Raw genomic sequence first — 13,436 nt, 5'->3', positions numbered from 1 at the left:
TCAAGAAAGACATGAAGAACTCCCTTAGAGAACAAGTAGAAGCCTACAGAGAGGAATCGCAAAAATCCCTGAAAGAATTCCAGGAAAACACAATCAAACAGTTGAAGGAATTAAAAATGGAAATAGAAGCAATCAAGAAAGAACACATGGAAACAACCCTGGATATAGAAAACCAAAAGAAGAGACAAGGAGCTGAAGATACGAGCTTCACCAACAGAATACAAGAGATGGAAGAAGGAATCTCAGGAGCAGAAGATTCCATAGAAATCATTGACTCAACTGTCAAAGATAATGTAAAGCAGAAAAAGCTACTGGTCCAAAACATACAGGAAATCCAGGACTCAATGAGAAGATCAAACCTAAGGTTAATAGGTATAGAAGAGAGTGAAGACTCCCAGCTCAAAGGACCAGTAAATATCTTCAACAAAATCATAGAAGAAAACTTCCCTAACCTAAAAAAAGAGATACCCATAGGCATACAAGAAGCCTACAGAACTCCAGACCAGAAAAGAAACACCTCCCGTCACATAATAGTCAAAACACCAAACGCACAAAATAAAGAAAGAATATTAAAAGCAGTAAGGGAAAAAGGTCAAGTAACATATAAAGGCAGACCTATCAGAATCACACCAGACTTTTCGCCAGAAACTATGAAAGCCAGAAGATCCTGGACAGATGTCATACAGACCCTAAGAGAACACAAATGCCAGCCTAGGTTACTGTATCCTGCAAAACTCTCAATTAACATAGGTGGAGAAACCAAGATATTCCATGACAAAACCAAATTTACACAATATCTTTCTACAAATCCAGCACTACAAAGGATAATAAATGGTAAAGCCCAACATAAGGAGGCAAACTATACCCTAGAAGAAGCAAGAAACTAATCGTCTTGGCAACAAAACAGAAGAAAAGCACACAAACATAACCTCATATCCAAATATGAATATAACAGGAAGCAAGAATCACTATACCTTAATATCTCTCAACATCAATGGCCTCGACTCTCCAATAAAAAGACATAGATTAACAAACTGGATACGCAACGAGGACCCTGCATTCTGCTGCCTACAGGAAACACACCTCAGAGACAAAGACAGACACTACCTCAGAGTGAAAGGCTGGAAAACAACTTTCCAAGCAAATGGTCAGAAGAAGCAAGCTGGAGTAGCCATTCTAATATTGAATAAAATCAATTTTAAACTAAAATTCATCAAAAAAGATAAGGAAGGACACTTCATATTCATCAAAGGAAAAATCCACCAAGACGAACTCTCAATCCTAAATATCTATGCCCCAAATACAAGGGCACCTACATACATAAAAGAAACCTTACTAAAGCTCAAAACACACATTGCACCTCACACAATAATAGTAGGAGATTTCAACACCCCACTCTCATCAATGGACAGATTATGGAAACAGAAATTAAACAGAGACATACACAGACTAAGAGAAGTCATGAGCCAAATGGACTTAACAGATATTTATAGAACATTCTATCCTAAAGCAAAAGGATATATACATTCTTCTCAGCTCCTCATGGTACTTTCTCCAAAATTGACCATATAATTGGTCAAAAAACGGGCCTCAACAGGTACAGAAAGATAGAAATAATCCCATGCGTGCTATCGGACCACCACGGCCTAAAACTGGTCTTCAATAACAATAAGGGAAGAATGCCCACATATACGTGGAAATTGAACAATGCTCTACTCAATGATAACCTGGTCAAGGAAGAAATAAAGGAAGATATTAAAGACTTTTTAGAATTTAATGAAAATGAAGGTACAACATACCCAAACTTATGGGACACAATGAAAGCTGTGATAAGAGGAAAACTCATAGCGCTGAGTGCCTGCAGAAAGAAACAGGAAAGAGCATGTGTCACCAGCTTGACAGCACACGTAAAAGCTCTAGAACAAACAGAAGCAAATATACCGAGGAGGAGTAGAAGGCAGGAAATAATCAAACTCAGAGCTGAAATCAACCAAGTAGAAACAAAAAGGACCATAGAAAGAATCAACAGAACCAAAAGTTGGTTCTTTGAGAAAATCAACAAGATAGATAAACTCTTAGTCAGACTAATGAGAGGACACACAGAGTCTGTCCAAATTAACAAAATCAGAAATGAAAAGGGAGACATAACTACAGATTCAGAGGAAATTCAAAAAAATCATCAGATCTTACTATAAAAGCCTATATTCAACAAAACTTGAAAATCTGCAGGAAATGGACAATTTCCTAGACAGATACCAGGTACCGAAGTTAAATCAGGAACAGATAAACCAGTTAAACAACCCCATAACTCCTAAGGAAATAGAAGCAGTCATTAAAGGTCTCCCAACCAAAAAGAGCCCAGGTCCAGACGGGTTTAGTGCAGAATTCTATCAGACCTTCATAGAAGACCTCATACCAATATTATCCAAACTATTCCACAAAATTGAAACAGATGGATCACTACCAAATTCCTTCTATGAAGCCACAATTACTCTTATACCTAAACCACACAAAGACACAACAAAGAAAGAGAACTTCAGACCAATTTCCCTTATGAATATCGACGCAAAAATACTCAATAAAATTCTGGCAAACCGAATCCAAGAGCACATCAAAACAATCATCCACCATGATCAAGTAGGCTTCATCCCAGGCATGCAGGGATGGTTTAATATATGGAAAACCATCAACGTGATCCTTATATAAACAAACTGAAAGAACAAAACCACATGATCATTTCATTAGATGCTGAGAAAGCATTTGACAAAATTCAACACCCCTTCATGATAAAAGTCCTGGAAAGAATAGGAATTCAAGGCCCATACCTAAATATAGTAAAAGCCATATACAGCAAACCAGTTGCTAACATTAAACTAAATGGAGAGAAACTTGAAGCAATCCCACTAAAATCAGGGACTAGACAAGGGTGCCCACTCTCTCCCTACTTATTCAATATAGTTCTTGAAGTTCTAGCCAGAGCAATCAAACAACAAAAGAAGGTCAAGGGGATACAGATCGGAAAAGAGGAAGTCAAAATATCACTATTTGCAGATGATATGATAGTATATTTAAGTGATCCCAAAAGTTCCACCAGAGAACTACTAAAGCTGATAAACAACTTCAGCAAAGTGGCTGGGTATAAAATTAACTCAAATAAATCAGTAGCCTTCCTCTACACAAAAGAGAAACAAACCGAGAAAGAAATTAGGGAAATGACACCCTTCATAATAGACCCAAATAATATAAAGTACCTCAGTGTGACTTTAACCAAGCAAGTAAAAGATCTGTACAATAAGAACTTCAAGACTCTGAAGAAAGAAATTGAAGAAGACCTCAGAAGATGGAAAGATCTCCCATGCTCATGGATTGGCAGGATTAATATAGTAAAAATGGCCATTTTACCAAAAGCGATGTACAGATTCAATGAAATCCCCATCAAAATACCAATCCAATTCTTCAAAGAGTTAGACAGAACAATTTGCAAATTCATCTGGAATAACAAAAAACCCAGGATAGCTAAAACTATCCTCAACAATAAAAGGACTTCACTCTCCCTGAACTCAAGCAGTATTACAGAGCAATAGTGATAAAAACTGCATGGTATTGGTACAGAGACAGACAGATAGACCAATGGAACAGAATTGAAGACCCAGAAATGAACCCACACACCTATGGGCTCTTGATTTTTGACAAAGGAGCCAAAACCATCCAATGGAAAAAAGATAGCATTTTCAGCAAATGGGGCTGGTTCAACTGGAGGTCAACATGTAGAAGAATGCAGATCGATCCATGCTTATCACCCTGTACAAAGCTTAAGTCCAAGTGGATCAAGGACCTCCACATCAAACCAGATACACTCAAACTAATAGAAGAAAAACTAGGGAAGCATCTGGAACACATGGGCACTGGAAAAAAATTCCTGAACAAAACACCAATGGCTTATGCTCTAAGATCAAGAATCGACAAATGGGATCTCATAAAACTGCAAAGCTTCTGTAAGGCAAAGGACACTGTGGTTAGGACAAAACGGCAACCAACAGATTGGGAAAAGATCTTTACCAATCCTACAACAGATAGAGGCCTTATATCCAAAATATACAAAGAACTCAAGAAGTTAGACTGCAGGGAGACAAATAACCCTATTAAAAAATGAGGTTCAGAACTAAACAAAGAATTCACAGCTGAGGAATGCCGAATGGCTGAGAAACACCTAAAGAAATGTTCAACATCTTTAGTCATAAGGGAAATGCAAATCAAAACAACCCTGAGATTTCACCTCACACCAGTGAGAATGACTAAGATCAAAAACTCAGGTGACAGCAGATGCTGGCGAGGATGTGGAGAAAGAGGAACACTCCTCCATTGTTGGTGGGATTGCAGACTGGTAAAACCATTCTGGAAATCAGTCTGGAGGTTCCTCAGAAAATTGGACATTGAACTACCTGAGGATCCAGCTATACCTCTCTTGGGCATATACCCACAAGATGCCCCATATAAAAAAGACACGTGCTCCACTATGTTCATAGCAGCCTTATTTATAATAGCCAGAAGCTGGAAAGAACCCAGATGCCCTTCAAGAGAGGAATGGATACAGAAAATGTGGTACATCTACACAATGGAATATTACTCAGCTATCAAAAACAATGAGTTTATGAAATTCGTAGGCAAATGGTTGGAACTGGAAAATATCACCCTGATTGAGGTAACCCAATCACAGAAAAACACACATGGTATGCACTCATTGATAAGTGGCTATTAGCCCAAATGCTTGAATTACCCTAGATGCCTAGAACAAATGAAACTCAAGACGGATGATCAAAATATGAATGCTTCACTCCTTCTTTAAAAGGGGAACAAGAATACCCTTGGCAGGGAATAAAGAGGCAAAGATTAAAACAGACACAGAAGGAAAACCCATTCAGAGCCTGCCCCACATGTGGCCCATACATATACAGTCATCCAATTAGACAAGATGGATGAAGCAAAGAAGTGCAGGCTGACAGGAGCCGGATGTAGATCGCTCCTGAGAGACACAGCCAGAATACAGCAAACACAGAGGCGAATGCCAGCAGCAAACCACTGAACTGAGAATAGGACCCCCGTTGAAGGAATCAGAGAAAGAACTGGAAGAGCTTGAAGGGGCTCGAGACCCCATATGTACAACAATGCCAAGCAACCAGAGCTTCCAGGGACTAAGCCACTACCTAAAGACTATACATGGACTGACCCTGGACTCTGACCTCATAAGTAGCAATGAATATCCTAGTAAGAGCACCAGTGGAAGGGGAAGCCCTGGGTCCAGCTAAGACTGAACCCCCAGTGAACTAGATTGGTGGGGGGAGGGCGGCAATGGGGGGAGGATGGGGAGGGGAATACCCATAAAGAAGGGGGGGGAGGGGGATGTTTGCCCGGAAACCGGGAAAGGGAATAACACTTGAAATGTATATAAGAAATACTCAAGTTAATAAAAAAAATATTTAACCTTTATTTTAGGATCTATTAGTGTTTTATGTGCATGTATGTCTATGCACATGCGTGTTGTAGTGCTCATGGAAGCCAAGAGCATTGGCTCCTCTGAATGTGTAGTCACAGATGGTTGTAAGCTGCCACATAGGCACTGGGACTCAAACACGGATTTTGTGGAGGAGTGGCCATTGTTTTCGATGGTTGTGCCATTTCTCTAGCCACCTAAAAAGCAAAAAAAAAAAAAAAAAAAAAAAAAAAAAAGATATAGTAGAAACCTTGTAATTTATTTACTTAAAAAAATTACTGTAACTCACTGTAATATAGCCACATCCCATGAGATGTAGGTACTCTGGCATCGCCTAAAATCCCCTTTGGGTTCTTATATTGTCTAAAGTGGACCCAGTCCTCTAAGTGAGACCTAGAGAAGGTCCCTGCTGTCCTGTCCACTCATGGCTACCCTTTGTTGAACAACCCATCCCATCCCTGTCTCTCTTGTCGGACACCTCATGACTTCCCTGATCCTCACAGTGAGTCAAGATGGGAATCATAGATATCTGCTCCTTGGAGCTTTCTGTATAGCCAGGGATGATGGGGTTAAGGAGAAAGGAAGTTCTTCATAATGGCTATATACATCCATCCCGTTCCTGTATCCCCTGTGACTTACAATGCTGACCTAATCCGGGGACAGTCAGTCCTCTGTGCCCTGTGCTCACCTGGGCACCCTCCATGTGACTGACGCTCTGAGGGCTCTGGTACTAAACTTAGGAGTTCCTGGAAAGTCCCTTGTTAGCAAGAAATCAACATGGGACATAAAGTTGTATCTTCCACTCACTGTGCCCTGTTGATAACACACGCACCCATCCCTCCTGTACTGTGGTTTAAACTTGGTTGTGCTTGTCCCCAGAGCTTTCTGTATTAGAAGCTCTGCCTTTCATGTGTCAGTTTTAAGAGGCGGTGGGTGATTTAAGAGGTGGAGCCTAGAGGAAACGGCAAGGGCATCTCTCGGAAGGGATTGCCTGTGACCAGAGAGAAGACTTAAAATGAGCAGGACTGCCTCCACCCACCGACCCTGCAACAACCTGGCTTCCTGTCTCACCATGTGATCTCATCTCACCGGCTCCAGCCATGGCGTCATCCCCTAAGATGTGATGTCATCGGGAGCCTCAGCAGAGTCAGCAGGTGTTAATGTCATACTCTGGGCCCTCCAGCACCTCGGGAACTTAAGTTCACAGAGAGAAACCAGCACCTACAAGGTTGATTGACTGATGGGAGCACCAGTGATTGCAAAGAGGTTGGAATGTTGCAGGCCCAGAGCTCAGTTATAATTCACCTCCATCTGTCTTTAGTCCCCTCTCCGGCCATTTCCATCCTGTACCTCTGCGCCTGGCTTAACAGCCTTGTGACTACCTTGTGAAACCTTTGGGGATACCTTAATAGACCCACCAGCTTTTACCAGCCCCAAAGGCAAGAATGCCAACACACAGTACGCAAGGCCTCCAGCAGAGTTTTCACTTTTTGGAACTCGCCTATGTGGAGAACCCACAAAAATCCTTGAACAGTGTCTTGGTTGCGACACTCTTTGTTATGTTACTATAAAAACTTTGCAAACGATTACCAAGTTAGAACATGGGTTTTAGAGCCACCTGAATCCTGAGCCATGGTCGCCCATATTTGGCTCCAGGATAAGCTATCTCTTATCCCCTTTTGAGCTAAGAGTTGAGATTTCTACTTTGTATGCTGAGACTCAAACAAATGTCTTGTCTTCACACATTTCTCAGCCTTGGTGACTGTATGAAAGCAATGAACTAACACATTCTCTCCAGTTGCTTTTGGTCTATCACAGAAAAGAAACCTAAGACGACAATGTACTCTTGTAATCCCAATGCTGGGGAGGCAGAGATAAGTACATCCCTGGTGTTTGCTGCCAGGGTGGTCTGAATGAGAATGGCCCCCCTAGACTCATACACTTGAATATTTGTTCCAAAGTTGGTGGAACGATTTGGGAAGGATTAAGAGGTGTGGCCTTGTTGGTAGAGATGTGTCATTCAGGGTGGGCTTTGAGGTTTCAAAAGTCCACACCATTACCCCCATCCCTCCCTCCTTCCTCCTCTTACTTGTAGATTGGATGTAAGTTTTCAGCTACTATTTTAGTGTCATGCCTAAAATATGCTAATGCTGCTTTATGCCTAATGCTGCCATGTTCCCTGAGATATCATGCCCCAGAATCCTGTTGGGGAATTCTATTGTGATTGTGTCTTTCATGGTTTAAATCTAGACAGCTACATGGCATATTCATTTTCTTACTTAAAAAATATTTTCATAGTGTGTGTGTGTGTGTGTGTGTGTGTGTGTGTGTGTGTGCAAGTACCAGAGGCATCAGATCCCTTGTGGTTCCAGTTACAAGCAGTTGTTGGCTGCCGGATATGGATTCTAGGGAGTGAACTCCAGTCCTCTGCAACAGCATGGAGAGCCCTTAACCTCCAAGTCATTTCTTCAGCCCTCTTTACGATATTTTATTTTTAAAAAGGAAGTACACTGGAGGTGTGGTTTAGTTAGTCACAGGCCTGCCTAGCATTAACAAAGCCCTGGGTTTGATCCCCATACCCAGAAAGCTTGCATGGTTGCACAGACCTATAAGCCCCAGCACTTGGAAAGTGGAAGCAGAAGGATTAGAAGTTCAAGACCATCCTTGGATGAAGGAAGGAAGGGAGGGGAGGACAAAGGGAGGGAAGGGAAGAGAGAAGGAAGGAAGGACAAGGAGTAGAGGAGGGAGAGAGGGGTGGAGGATGTCATTCAAACTCACTTCTTCTCCCTTAATAGCGTGATCACTTGTGACCACAACTGCAGATCCAAATATAGGAAGTGGTTACGGAGAACTTAGGCTTTGAGAAACAGACTTCAAAGGAGAGAAGTTTCATGGAGCAGTTAATTCACTTAATTGGGAAGGATCAAAGGTTTTTTAAACCTTTAGGGGTGCCCAGGGGGAATGTAAAACATTGGTCAGGCCAGGGTGCTGGGGATGTCTCATTTGCATAAGGAGGAATTCCAGGTGTGCATTGGACACGACCTTATGAGGAGAGGGAAAGTTTAACCTGGCTGCCACTAAGTGACTTCCTCTGGTGTGGGCAAAGATAGGGGGCTCCACAACAAGCAGGCCCAAGGCAGAGGAGGAAGTGGTCCCTGTTCCTACCACCCAGGAGTTGAGATTTCCAGGGTTGGGCAGGACTTGATCCCACTCTTCCTCTGAACTGGCTCCTCCTGGTTCCAGGGTTCCTAGGCCCTATAGGATGGTGATGTCACAGCTGGCAAATTTCTCTTAACTTCCAGCCTCCTGGCAGGCTAAGACAGTAGGCTGAAGGATCCTCTGAGTCTTTGCTGGTGGTGACAGGTTGATATATATATATATATATATATATATATATATATATATATATATTTTTTTTTTTTTTTTTTCCAAACAGTAAACTTATTCTAATGTGGAACCTAGGGGAGTCAGAGACAATCCGGGCAGACAGGAAAAGCCCACACATCTGTCAGTCACACAGGACAGTCGCAATTGTTAGGATAACCTCATAAAGAGATGGACATCTGTGAAATATGTAAGGACAAGTGAAGTACAAAGTAGCCCAGCTGGTCCCCGAGAGCCCTGGGTCTACAATGTCATAGAAAGAAGGAGGCTGTAATATAAAACCCGTGCCTTTGTTTCTCTTCTCAAGAAACATATAAGGGAATGCACACTCGCAACCTTAACACATGGTGGGGGGAGTGGAGGCAGGAGGATTGTGTAACTTTAATTTTTTCAAATCCTATTTTTAATGATGGTTCTTCAACTTTTTAACCTCCTTTGTAGCCCACCACCCATTAGAGGTAGTGGGAAAGAAGGAATAGGGGTGGGCAGGTAGAGGAGGAGTGGACCTGTTTAGAAAGGGTCTTTGGAACGACTCCTATCTGGGTTGTCTAGAAATCAGCAGCTCAGCTTATAGGTCAGCAGCGGCAGCTCGATACACTAGAAAACACTACATGGATACACCAGCAGTTTGGTAGAGTCTGGTTAGCAAACACAAATCAGGCAGAGACAGCCAGGCCTCAGCCTCAGCTCGAGGCAGCAGGAGAAACCAGCAGGAACACCTGGAGAAGTTCCGTGCCTCTCTCGACAAAGACAAGAGACCATCCAGCTTTGCACAGCTAGCTCCATAAACAAGCCTAACTCAACCTCCATTGCTGTTCATCAAGTTCTATTTATACCTGCCCACGGGTCTTGCCTCAGCAAGATGTCAGCAAGGGATGTCAGTCTGTCTCAGCTGACATCACTCTGCCAATCAGCCTGAGTCTGTACAAGCTGCAACAAACTGCAGTACACCCTGAGACGTTTTTGGTGCATTTCTCTCTGTGGAGTCCCAACAAATGCTGCTCAGGTATGCAGTGTAAGGCGGGCCAATACATGAGTGTTGTTAGCAAAGAATCCTTCATCACCTGTCCTTTCACGTGCTTGCTTTAGCAGAACACCCTTTCACTTGTGTCTGCTTCAGAAAAACACTCCTTCACGTGTTTGCCCCAGCAAAACACCAACCAGCACAACTGACCCTCCAAAGAACCTTAAGGTTCCACTTTGGAATTATCGGGCGTTTGTCTTCTTTTTCTGCTGCATAAGTGAATCTGAGGCCGACATGGGCCACACAAGACTCTGTAAAAAGAAATGATAGGAGATAAAATCGTTAATTTTTGTTGTTTGTTTGTTTTTGAGACAGGATTTCCTCTGTGTAACCCTGGCTGTCCTGGAACTTGCTCTGTAAACCAGGCTGGCCTCAAACCCAGAGATCCGCCTGCCTCTGCCTCCTGAGTGCTGGGATTAAAGGCATGCACCACTGCCCAGCTAATTGCTAATACATGATTTTTCCTGGGTCCAGGTAGTGACTTGAATGCTTTATATATGGCAGTCTTTTTCTTCCCATGCAGTTGTTAAACTTGGGCCTAGCAAGATGAGTTAGGAAAAAAAAAATCTATATATATAATTTCATCAATATAGAAATGTGGAAACAGGGGGCTGGAGAGATGGATGGCTCAGTGGTTGAAAGCACTGACTGCTCTTCCTGAGTTCAATTCCCAGCAACCACATGGTGGCTCGCAACCATCTGTAATGGGATCTGATGCCCTTCTGGTGTGTCTAAGACAGTTCCAGTGTACTCGTATACATAAAATAAATAAATCTAAAATAAAGAAAAAGAAAAATGGGAACAGCCACACCGAGCAGTTCATCCAGGGTCACCTGCTTCCTAGCTGGTGGGATCAGAATTGAAACTGCAAGGTGGGAGAGGCAACGTCCAAGGTGCTAACCACTGTGCTCCTTGGAGAACAGAGAATGAGTGACATTGGAGGGGCCTGGTGGGAAAATGGAATGGGAGCTTGAGGCTGTGTGACATCTGATCATCGGCCTTTCGCCTGGTTCTCAGATCTGTCTTTAACTACAGATTATTATTAATTATTAATCCTTGATTGTCCACATCCCTACTTCTGTCTGGAACATTCTGCCCACCCCCCCCTTCACCCCCCTCCCCCGCCACTGAACCTATGGTCACAGAATCTATCCCTGCCTTCATGCACTGCTGGGGGATGGGTGCCTTGGAGTCAGCCTCTTCCTTTGATGTTTTCAGATGATTTTCAAAGTTTTAACGTTTCTGGAGCTTCAGAGCCCCAGAAAAGGCCTCCGTGGAAAGACTGGGTTTAGTGCCACTAAAAATCATAGCATTCATTATCATAAAATCCAGTCTTCTTCTATCCCTCAATGAAGAGCTTTGCTCTTATAAGACGTGTTTGAGTTCAGCTGTACCTAATGCAGGTATAGTGTTATTACTCTTAACTGCTGAGCCGTCTCCCTAGCCCCAAAATTATTGCTCTTAACATAATCTTTTAGGTGATCATTTTGCCACATGGGAAAAAATATGTGTTTTTAGCCTAACATTTAAATGTGCGCACATATATACAAATATACGTTGTCATTGTTTTTATTTACCACAATTCTGCCAGTCTTGCCAATTTGCGTGAACTTGGTCACATCTACTTCCCTTCTAGATTTATACCTTACTGGATTGGCTGCAACTTTCAGAGAAGTATTGCATAAGAACAAGTGGTATTGATGCAGGGGAAAAGATAACTGGAGAGTGGAAAACTGGAGCAAAGCTCATTTAAAATGATGCTGAATTAGTGCTGGATACAAAGGGAAGCTAGCATTTGGCTGCCATCAAACTAAATAGAAAAATCTGGGTGTTTGTGTGTGTGTGTTTGTTTGTTTGTTTTAGATCAGGAGATGCTAGGTGCCCTGAGGAAGCACAGAACGAGAAGCAGGAGCTGTCCCAGGGTGTTGGAGACACTGGTGGACCATCGCCAGCAATAAAGACCCTGGGGGATGAGGTAAGGGTTCTCCTTCAGCAGATGAAGCACTCAGGAGTCCCATGACCCCCACCTGCTCACAGCTGGTCAGCACTGGGGAAGTCCATTTGTCCCCTGAACACTGGCAAGGAGAGTTTAGTGGGACTCTCTTCCTACAGCCGTCTTTGCTGCATGAGCCAGTACCTTCCAGGTTTCCTGAACACTCAGTGTGACTCATAACTAGAGGTGTGAGGGCTGGCTTTCTACTAAATCTTCCAAGACCCAGTTGACTCATTCCCAGGCTGCGTGTATATATCTTAGCTGCCTGGTAAAACTGCTGTCGTGGTAAAACTAAACAGGAGACAGACAGACAGATGGATGGATGAACAGGCAGGCAGGCATGCACGCATGCACACACACACACACACACAAACACACACACACACACACACACAAACGATGGAAGGGGAACATGGTTGCAATGAGATTACACGTGTTGGAACAGACTGAGCACATTCAAAGTGGAGAAGGCAAGAGGACGTTTTCTTCTTCTTCTTCTTCTTTTTTTTTTTTTTTTTTTTTTCTGGAGCTGGGGACCGAACCCAGGGCCTTGCGCTTACTAGGCAAGCGCTCTTCCACTGAGCCAAATCCCCAACCCAAGAGGACGTTTTCTTAAGGCAGCACAAGAGGGATCGCACGGATCATTTGAAATAATCTCTCGTTTACAAGGTTCGGTGAAAAGCTGGCGTTACTCTAAGGTTTGCAGGCAGTCGTTGGTTAGATGCCCACGCAGAAGTATTTCTGTGTAAGGTCACAGTGGCCTTTGCACAAGACTGCAGTTCGGACAGACTTCGTTATCCAGCGTGAGAGTGAGACCACCTCCTTCAGAACTTTCTGGATTGATTGGCTGATGGCCAGCTAGGGTTTGACGCATGCCACTCCATTTTAATCCTGACAGTGTTTATGTTGTCATTAAACAATTTGGCCAAGTACTACAAGTAAACCCAAAATGAAGCTTCTTATTTCTATAAAAACTAAAAGGAATTCACGAGAAAGCCTTAAGGAGTGTTCAGAATGACATTCAAGGGTGTGGTCAGGATGGTAATAAAAGGGGCAGGGACTGTAAGGACTTAAAGGCTTCATGCACATGTGGCCTTGGTATTCAAAGTTCCTGTTCCATTAGAAGACACACACACACACACACACACACACACACACACACACCCTGGAAAAGGTGCTAACAGGGGCACACACCCATTTACCACACCAAAGCATACCCCAGACACTGCCCTTCTGTCCCTGGGAGAGCAGTTGAAAGGCTGGTCAGGGTTGTCAGCCCACTGCTTTCCCAGGCAGCATCCCACAGGAATGACCCTGTGCATTGACCTGAAGTCAGAGCAGGTGACATTTTTGGCAATGCACCCGCAAAGCTCGAAAGCCCAAGCACACATGGTCACTACCCTAAACCCACCAGTTCAAGCACATAGGGGCAACACCCGAAAAGCCCAGAGTCACTGATGACAACACAACGCACATCTTTCCTCCCTGTACCTGTGGGGTCTGCCACCATATTTTTTTTAGAAAGTAAAAACCCTAACACTGAA

This window comes from Rattus norvegicus, chromosome 9 (genome assembly GCF_036323735.1).
Source record: "Rattus norvegicus strain BN/NHsdMcwi chromosome 9, GRCr8, whole genome shotgun sequence".
NCBI lineage: Eukaryota > Metazoa > Chordata > Mammalia > Rodentia > Muridae > Rattus > Rattus norvegicus.
Note: the sequence above shows the minus strand (reverse complement) of the source record.